Source organism: Tetrao urogallus (assembly GCF_951394365.1).
Source record: "Tetrao urogallus genome assembly, chromosome: 1".
NCBI lineage: Eukaryota > Metazoa > Chordata > Aves > Galliformes > Phasianidae > Tetrao > Tetrao urogallus.
Window position 1 is genome coordinate 147720511 of NC_136813.1, and position 9413 is coordinate 147729923.

Consider the following 9413-nt stretch of genomic DNA (forward strand, 5'->3'; position numbering starts at 1 on the left):
GCCTGGCATTTATTTAAAGCCAGATGAGCTACAGCTCACAACTGAGAGGAGGAGGCACACATCTGGTTCTTGTGTACTGCAAGCAAGTATGTGAGGGGCTGCTTCTCCTGCAGAATCTCAATGCTAAACGCAGCTTTCAGATTCAACTCTACATCTCAGCATCACCAACTGGTGTGGCCATCAGATGGTGCCACTGGGTAGGTAATTAGGAGGTCACGAAAGAGGTTGTGCCCATCCTTTTCCAAGGGGGAAATAAAATAGCATTCTAGACAACTAATAAGCTTTTACGTCCAAAGATGAAATACTGCTATGTAGCTTCCATTCTAGATTAAAACAGTTTGTGTCATGTGCAGAACGCTCATCTAATTTTGCCCTAGTTTTCTTTCAATATGTTCTGTTCATCTACTCAGCTTCACACTTCACTGGAGAATGATGTCTAAGATGAGATCAAGACAACAGTCAGAAATAGTAACTTCAACTGTCTCCAAACTGCTGACTACAATCTCAAAGAACAATCAGCTCTACACAAGAATTGAGTGACAGTGACAAGCGTGTAAGTGAGAGACTTACACAGAGACAGCACAGGGATCAGAGACAGTATTTAAATGAGGGCATGTACAAGGAAGAGGGGTATCCATTATCTCATGTAAAAAGACCAGCTGCTTTACAGCTCTTAGCCAGAGGTAAACATTGCCAGGATTTTCAACTCACAGGAAAGTACGGGGTGTATTGCTCAGACTTTAATTCTGTAGTGCTCTAAAGCTGTTCAGTGCTCTGTAACTTCTTTAAGGTGAACCAAATTCTTTGCTAAACAAGCTCAGTTAATGTTCCTGGTCATGTTGCTATCCCACCCACCTTTGAATACTCTGATTCACATTGACTGGGGGCTCATAACCCAAGCTGGTTGGAGGCTGATCAAAAGTTCAGCAACCTGAAACAAATAAGATTTTCCTGCAGCCAGATTTCTCACTGGGATACAGATCTTGTGTAAGTGCTGGAAGAGCTCCTTCCTACTGACCAGACAACTGAATCCTGAGTGCAACCAGCCAAAGTGCTGCTGTCTGACTTCAAGAGGCAGCACAGGGAAATAAGAGAAATGGCCAATGGTTCTTACCTTGAAGGAAGAATACATCCTACGTGCATTTCCATGACTGACTCCTCTCCTGTACAACACCACAGGCTAATTTCTCTTCAGTCCTACTTAACATATACATGTACTCACTACTGCCACATCTTCCACTTTTCTCCTGTGGAAGTCAGGCACTTAAACTCTTTGAGAATGTGGGTTAGGTAGTAGCAACTGGACAGAAAAAAAAGGAGATTAATATGTAAATGAAACAAAGTTCTCTCTGGTTTTTTTTTTGCCATCAAGAACATGGAAAAAAAACCTACTTTTTTATCAGTCAAAAAATCTGAACTCAAAATGTTTCCTGCTTGGGAAAAACAGGGCTTTGAGCCATTTCCTCACGTATAGAAAAAGTGCTAAGGATTTAACATCATAAGCAAATCTCTTTAGAAGATGCGCACCTTTTGTCATTTTCTTAAACATGACAATTCCTGCCTTCAAGTCATTAGAACTATTCAGATTCTCTAATCGTAATACAAAGCCAAATTTATTCTAATATTAACTGCTTTTTAAATAGCGAAAAAGTAATATTCCAGCACAATGTTAAGGATGTTCAGTGACAGAGAGTACATGTTCAAATTTCAAGTCAATGTGTTTCTTATCATCTCCTTTAAGCAAGCATCAGAAATTCAGGGTGAGACAGAGGAAATCACAAGCATATTCTAATATGGAGGATGCCCGAAGAACATTATCTTTATCCTACAGTGACACCATGAGGAAAATGAAGTAGGCTACACTGATTTTAAAGATACATTAGATGCAGTGCAGTCTTCATTCTTTTCCTGTGTGTATTGGATAATGATAATCGTTAGGCTGCAGAATTCATACTACGTATTGGGCTACAGCTTGATACATCCTCACTAGATAAAGAGGAGAGGAAGGGGCCTGAGCACATCCTAAGCAGAAATATCCTATATGTATATAATTGAGGCTCGTTGAAGCTAGCACTACTTATTCCTTGATTTTATGTTGCATTATATGAGCAGTTGTGCATTAGAATTAAATAAATCTAATGAAATCTCCAGGTATCTGGAAATTATATGTATTATATATATGATTGGAGACTAAGGAGATGCTACATCAGTCACCATGGCATCTATCACAGCCCTTGCATCTCGCTCAACTATACTTACCTAAAGCTTGAAGCATTAGCTCGGCCAAATGCCTTAATCTCAGAAAATTAAATTGATTGCATTTCAACAAGAAGAAAGGGAAGGGACACATAAAATGCCATAATTATCCCCAGCCTCTGATATGGCAGGAGAGCTCTTCAGTGAGAAGTACCTAAGCAATTCCAGCTGGCAATGCACATGTTCTGTCCCCAGTGCTACAGAAAAAGATGGGAAAAAACATCCTGCCAACCTGCCTTAGGGGAAACTGCTTCCCAGACAGAAGTCTTTACAAGGCAGTCTGCAAGGAAGCTACACTAGCAGAAGAATTAAAGATGGACAGCTGTTGAATCTGAAGGCACAGCTGAACTGTATTCAATACTGCACTTCCTAAAGCAACCGATCTCAAAGGAAAGCGGAAGGTTAAGAAATCCAGTTATAAACTACAAGAACAAGTTTTTCCTGATCCAAAAATAATCAAGAGAAGCTCTGAGTCTTAGTATTTTGTCACAACCACTGTTCTAGCATAGATCATGCAGCCCTGATGTAAGGAACATTACCACGTTGTCTCAGGCTTCTTTGTGCACCTATTTTTGGGTGAGACATGCAAGACAATAAAGATCTGAGCTTTATCATCATCCATAATGTGGAAATCATACAGAAGAGACGGGAGCACGTAAGTAGAAACTGAACGTTTTACCCAGACTTTTGTTTAGATTCAGTTTCGCATAGAGAAGAAAAAAAACTAACATCATAATTCCCTTGCTTTACATGATGTTACAAGTTGTTTTTTCCCTTGCCATCATTATGATTTTTTTTTTCTTTTGTCAGCAAGCCAGAGATGCCCTCATGCTTCACAAACAGGTCACTTCTCAGCTTTCTCTCCAATTCAACAAAATATGTTTAACACTTAAGTTTTACATTGCAAGACTTTTCCCCAACAGATGGAAGAGAAGTGCAAAAAGGAATGCATTTCATCCCTGAAATATAAATGCCAGAGCTTTATACATGATGAATTGTTAATGAATCACATGGATTTCTTCCCTACATGGATGGCCTCGAACAGTTTTATTTCCACACCATCATTTTCCAGATGACCTCAGTGGTGCTCTTGATACCATTATGTATGACACAGCTATACCTCGTTCATAACGTAACAAAGAAAAACATTCTGCTGAACACCAAAAGACAGACACATTATTTTGTGATAGCTACTTATTCTTGCTGTTAGCTTTTTACCAGTTTATATCACCTGCAGCTTTATCATAAAAGGCATTCTAGATCATAAACAGAAACATTAAATAGCATTGTAAGAATAACACGGCCCATATTTTAAACCACTCAATACATTTGCTGCTAGTGCTACAGAATAGTACCTCTTCTAAATCAAAGCACTGTGTGATGGGGAATCATATTTCCTGAAGAAATCCAAAGTTCATGCATTGACATTGATGGGGTTGAGGAAAAAAAGAAAAGAAAAACCACAAACAAAGCAATTAGATGTTTGCCAGTGATGCTTGACAAAACTAATCTCTCATAAAACCACAACCATCAGCAATACCTTGAAAATTTCTGTGACGTTCAGAGTAAATTCCACGTTTTCATATAACCCTAAATCTGCCATTCCACTCTTCCTCTCTTTTACTGAGGACTGAATTCAAGTCAGTATTTCCCTTGGCCTCCTCTATCAAACACTAGAAATGTCACAACTCACAAACCTTTAGAAATTTCTCATTTTCTTCAAGACATGATGTATTTTACCAAGAGTGGTACAAAGGACCCTTCATCTTACCCATCTCAGGCATTCAGCTATTTATTCTCAGGATTTGCTGACTCCAAATGCTTTAGTTTGAACAAATGTCTCCATGCCACCTGTTAAGATTATAACTTTTCTGTTCCTGAGAGTAAAATTACATATGTTAGATACACCTTGGTATTTTATTCCAAATATTTCCTCACTCAAAAGTATTATTTCATGTGTCTTAAAAGGACTAAGCTGCTATTTTCCAAGTGCATAGCTTTAATTCTAAATGAACTTTTCTTTACTTTGTTTGTATTTCACTGAATGGTGTACAAACCCTGATAAGTAGGGGTTTACTTCATAGTTTTCACTTTGAAATAATAAATATCTCCTAATAAGCATTTGTCTGCTTCGCTGCAGCTGCTGCACCTCTTTTAAAGGGCTGTCGTGAAAGATTGCATCTCATTCAATGGGTTCATTGGATTTTTTTTTCCACAGCTGTGGAACCATGGCTCCTTGGACCTCTTTCAACAATTCCCAGCTCTAATACTACGTTACATCTACGTTCACAGCAATACCAAAATTTGCTTTGTTGGAAAAATCGTGAATCTGTAACTCCCTGCTTGAGGAGATGTGCTGTTGCACAAGGAGTATGCAAGAGGAGTACCATCAGTGACACCTGGGAAACTGCTGATTCCTACACCTTGAATTTGATTTCATAATTGCGTTACATAATATAGATTTCATAAAGGTTTGCTTTTCAAGAACTTTGAAGCTGATCCAGAGCCAAGTGTGTGGGTGTGTTTCATCTCACTATAGTTGATTTAACTTGTAAAATGGAGACTTAACTTCTTCTCTCTATTTTCCCTCAATTACATAAACATTCCTGTGAACAAGTCAGTAAGAATTTATGACAGATTTAGAGCTGCCTAGTGATAATTTATGAGCACTTCATGCTGGCCTGATTACCAAAATGTTTGTTATATGGCTTCACTTGTTTAATGTAGCAAATACCTCTCCTAAATAAACAACTCTGAAAGGGAAGAATAACTCAACGTCCACAGCTTCCCAGCTCTTGTGACTTGTTAAGAAAAACAGCAGAATTACTTCAATATCCTTTTTGAAATAATCTCTAAAACTGGATTAGATGTGGAAAAAGCAAATTCCAAGAATACACAAGAGCAAAACTTGTCTTTCAGACGGAAAACAAGAAGCTATTTACTATTATAGCAAACAGACAGACCATACTGTTTATGTCAGTCACTGTAGAAATATCATAGCCACAGTTACACCTTAACCATACCCCAGTTACTCACTCACTTCAGTCACTTAAATTTTGTCTTTTCTTCCTCTAGGGAAGAACTTCTGCAGTGCTCACATTCGGACCAATTCCTTGGGTCACAGTACCAAATTCAGCTGTTCTTCCCTGTCGGTATTGACTGTGCTGGCACTTCTGATTTTTCCCCTCCAGGAATCTTACCAGCCATGAACAGTCATCTTAGAAATAGTAACGAAGTATCTCAGTGCAGAGATTTCAACAGGAAAAACCAAAAACCTAAACTTTTCAAAACACTTAAGTTTCTAAGCAGAAGACGCTCAGACTCCAAGCCCCGTGCTGCTTGGCATAGCTGTCTGCTCCAAATGAGACAACCAAACCTTGTTTTTTGTGAGAAACAAGAACATATTAAAAAAAACCTTGGTCAAATACATAGTTTTCTCCCAGAAATAATTGCTATCCATCACAGACTCAAGCAGCAAAGTGAGTAAGGCAAAATGAAAGCACAAGTGACCTGGAGGCATTGTGGTTTAATTTTTGTCAAGCAGGAAGTTTAGTTTATGTGTAAACTAAAAATACAAACTGTGGAAAGGATTATCGTATTTAGAGAAGGTGATCTTCGTTGCCTGGATTCACCTTTTAGTGACAAAAGCAGCCTGATGCATAATGAACAGTCTGTTAGACCATTCTTTTTTGCAGTAATCTTATTCCACATCTTCTGATAGAAGAGAGGGCAATGAAGAACCACTTTGCTCCAGCAAATCTTCCCATAATATTACCAATACCATAACCTTGAATATTGGAAATCCCTATTTGAAAGCAGGCTGACAATAGCGGCTGAAGACTAAACAAGATGTGGAGAAGTTTGACAGGAAAAGTGACCACAACTTCAAGGGAATTGCATTTCTACCATGGCTACCACAAAGAAAACTTTCAATAGATATCTTTGGAAAAGGGAGATAAAGCAATCTGATTGGAGAACATTTAGCATCATATTTACTTTTACAGCTGAATGGAGTAAATTTGTCTTTACATCATTTTGAGCCATTTTAAGCATCATTTTCAAAATTCATCTAGGTTTATACAGTATTACAGAAAGCTAAAAAAAAATATTACAGAGACACAAAGAAACTGAATGAAGTAAATATAAGAAAAAATGAAAAATATCACATCCATTCACAGTGTGTAATTGTGATGTCTTAACTTAACCTAAATTAAACTTAAGACTTGTGAAGTCTTAAGTTAACCCAGATCAGATGATCCCTCTTGAGCCCAGAACAAGAATCCTCTCCAGCCTGAAGGATGGGGATATTCAACTGTTCCCAGAGATCTTGGCACTCCTACAACATGGGGTTTGTTACATGGAAACGAGCGCAGGAAGCTGATTTGTTCTGCAAACAGCCAGACCCCAAGAGGCCTACTGAAACACTTTCAAGAGACTTCAGCTTTGTTATTGTAAGTGAACACAGACACATCATCTAAACAGTCCAATACTACATGGCTGAGCAGTATCCCACAAGTCTAACACTGGGGATGATACTGCAAGTGCTGAAATTGTAATACAGGCTGAGTGAAAATCTTACTCCTCTATTCTCATTGGATCCTTTAAATCTAAAACCCTGACACCCAGCTTAGGCTTCAATCATATTTAGCCTTTAGAAGACAGGTATGCAGTGAGATACTTTGGGGAAAAAAAAAAAAAAACAACCAACAGATAGAAACAGAACAAAGATAGCACACAGCATCGTAGCTTTGTAAATGCTGAAAGAATTTTGTCAACCTTCTTCAGAGCTCAGGCTGCAAACAAGCCTAGCCTAGCATACTGCACATCAGCAGAGCCAGTGATTTATGTCCTATTCTTAGCTTGAAATAACAAAGTGAAATTGGGCGCAAAGATCATTCAAAGCATTCTGAGCAGCTGGCACAATCCCCATTCCCCAAACAGTGGAGTTCTGCTCTACTCAAAATTGCAACAGAAATAAGGTGTCTCAAGCCCTCAAAGGCCTTGCACTTCATCATCACCACCTATGAGCATGTACACACAGCGCGTCTTTAGAGGAGACAGGAGAAGGCAGAAGGAAAGATGTGAAGAAACAGAACTGAATGTGTCAGATGGTAATAACTAGGAAGCATCTCTCTTTCCAAATTATGAAGAGGGATGTAGTGTTGAATACAAATACCAGATTCGGTTCCCAACCAGTGTTACAGCATCAGTGAAAATGATAACCTTAATCCAACCCCTGGAAATGGTAAACAGTTCTGTAGAGATCACGCGTAGCAAGCAATACGGTTCCATGAAAAAAACAAATGATCTCTGAAGATAGAAAAAACAACACTGCGACCAGCAACTACTGAATTATTGTAACACTTACAGCAACTCTGTTTTAACGTGCTCTGGTCAGATCTGTCATTATTTTAATGCTGCGAGTTCCACTTTGGCTGCCAAAATGACTGTTGTGGTGAAACCCAGTCAACTGCCCACAGCTTTACGGCTTTCCATGTGGTGTCAGTAGTACAGAATAACCCACTCCTCATTCAGGCACTGTTCTGGCCACCCTCTGCCCCACACCATCATGGCAGCAGCTCTGCCCCACTGTGTGGCCCAGCCCAGCCCTCAGTGTGCTCCCATCACTCCGCAACAACCAAACTTTGGTGTGCTACTAACACTGCTTCGACTGAAACCAGGCCAGGTGCTACGACTAATTCAACGTATCAGACTGCTTACACAGCTTGGCTTTCTGGTAAAGCCTACAAACGCATCAGCTCCTGCCAAACACCTCAGGAGAACAGAGATGAGGACACACACTGCTGTAGAATGGGACTCCCTGTGGAAACTTTGTAATTCTCCCAGTGTTTTGTAATAGGGAGTCCAAATGCATCATTTTATAGGAGAGGCAGAATTATTTAGGGGCAGAGAATGTTCCACTACTGACTGCAGGATTCTATTTTCTGCTGAAATATTTTACATTAAATATTTTAAATTAAAGACACTGTTGTCTTCGTTGACCCCTGTCTTAAAAGTTATTATTTACTATTATTTATTTTATTTAGTTATTTTTTATTTAGTTATTATTTATTTTTAATCTTCTTCCAGCAAATCATATCTATTCTTTGGTTCTTCAGACTTTCTCATCACTACGTCTCTCTTTCCACTGCAGCCATGAAGTCTTACTAGCCAACTCTATCCACTTGCACATGAATACAGATATCCTGACTCTCTTAACACCGCCTTCTATGAAGCACGGGTTCCTGAGTTGCAGCAACAAGCACAATGCTGTTGCGCTGTCATCTTTCCAGAATAATTCAAGAATGCATTATTTAGTCCATACGCTTCTAAGATTCTGTATAATTTGTTGGCTATTTGCTTCCAAATTGAAAGTCTCTATGAACTCCACTTTCCACATTTTCTTTGTTAAGCCATGATCAGGTTCTCCTGTCATCAGAGATTCATTAACACTGTCACAAAAGACACCTTTCCACCCTGGTTTATCATGTGTAACAGTGATCCTGTATTTTTCAGGTCTTTTAAATTCTGGCTAACGTGGTCCTGTGCAGTACGGACAGCACAGCCTACGCAATGAAGGGACACTGCTGCTGACAGAAGCATCCCACTACTTGAATCTTCAGCTGTTTAGGGTGGGTCCTGGTGAGGTCTGTACAAGCTAGACAGAGTAGATGCATCTCTATCCTGAACTTTACATGACACGTTCCAAGACATCAGTTTGCCTTTGTTCATTTTTTCCTACATGTCATATTTAACACCACTGCTTACCTGCGGAAGTACTTTGGATGTGATATGAAAAGCAGCTTTATATTCATATTGTCAGTAAAAAAACACAGAAAAAGATTATAAAAAGACAATAAAGTAGACAGTACTTCCCCTCCTTGGTACTCTGTAAAAAACAAAACAAAACAAAAACCACTCAAGAATTAAAATTCTTTCATATTGCCTGGATCATCTTTATTGAATGCTGTACATACTTACAATACAAAACATTATTATTTTTTTCTATCAAATTTTTTCTCTTTGTATTTCTGCCAGCAGGATTCTAATTATACTGACCCGTATTCAATAGCACCTTAGAAACAGTGGAATTTCAAGTTAAAAAAGAGGGAAAAAAAAAACATTGATTGTCAAAAACAGGAAAATATTAAGAATGT